Consider the following 1583-nt stretch of genomic DNA (forward strand, 5'->3'; position numbering starts at 1 on the left):
TAATATTGTTGCAAATATAAAGTAAGGAACTAGATACCCAGTATGACATTAGCAAGACTTAGACTATGTATTCATTAGATACCACCCTTATCATTCCAAGCAAGAGGTAGCACAGGCCTAAGCTATTAGATTTACAACTGAAGTCCTACCAATGTCATAGCTATTAGAATGTGTTACAATGTATTCATTAGATACCACCCTTATCATTCCAAGCAAGAGGTAGCACAGGCCTAAGCTATTAGATTTACAACTGAAGTCCTACCAATGTCATAGCTATTAGAATGTGTTACAATGTATTCATTAGATACCACCCTTATCATATCAAGCAAGAGGTAGCACAGGCCTAAGCTATTAGATTTACAACTGAAGTCCTACCAATGTCATAGCTATTAGAATGTTACAATGTATTCATTAGATACCACCCTTATCATATCAAGCAAGAGGCAGCACAGGCCTAAGCTATTAGATTTACAACTGAAGTCCTACCAATGTCATAGCTATTAGAATGTGTTACAATGTATTCATTAGATACCACCCTTATCATATCAAGCAAGAGGCAGCACAGGCCTAAGCTATTAGATTTACAACTGAAGTCCTACCAATGTCATAGCTATTAGAATGTGTTACAATGTATTCATTAGATACCACCCTTATCATATCAAGCAAGAGGTAGCACAGGCCTAAGCTATTAGATTTACAACTGAAGTCCTACCAATGTCATAGCTATTAGAATGTGTTACAATGTATTCATTAGATACCACCCTTATCATTCCAAGCAAGAGGTAGCACAGGCCTAAGCTATTAGATTTACAACTGAAGTCCTACCAATGTCATAGCTATTAGAATGTGTTACAATGTATTCATTAGATACCACCCTTATCATATCAAGCAAGAGGCAGCACAGGCCTAAGCTATTAGATTTACAACTGAAGTCCTACCAATGTCATAGCTATTAGAATGTGTTACAATGTATTCATTAGATACCACCCTTATCATTCCAAGCAAGAGGTAGCACAGGCCTAAGCTATTAGATTTACAACTGAAGTCCTACCAATGTCATAGCTATTAGAATGTGTTACAATGTATTCATTAGATACCACCCTATCATATCAAGCAAGAGGCAGCACAGGCCTAAGCTATTAGATTTACAACTGAAGTCCTACCAATGTCATAGCTATTAGAATGTGTTACAATGTATTCATTAGATACCACCCTTATCATATCAAGCAAGAGGCAGCACAGGCCTAAGCTATTAGATTTACAACTGAAGTCCTACCAATGTCATAGCTATTAGAATGTGTTACAATGTATTCATTAGATACCACCCTTATCATTCCAACCAAAGAGGCAGCACAGGCCTAAGCTATTAGATTTACAACTGAAGTCCTACCAATGTCATAGTTCTGTTATTATAATGTGTTACATTGTAACAACTTGCTGCATGCACAAATTTAAATAAATAATAGCAAAGTAATAAAAACTGTCTTTATCATAAAATCTAACAATTAATGCTATTAGTACACAAAATGATACAAAGATTGCTTCATCTGTTATTTGTCAAATTCAGCTGACAGACTAGACTC

Source organism: Amphimedon queenslandica, unplaced genomic scaffold, assembly GCF_000090795.2.
Source record: "Amphimedon queenslandica unplaced genomic scaffold, v1.1 AMPQUscaffold_9507, whole genome shotgun sequence".
Classification (NCBI taxonomy): domain Eukaryota; kingdom Metazoa; phylum Porifera; class Demospongiae; order Haplosclerida; family Niphatidae; genus Amphimedon; species Amphimedon queenslandica.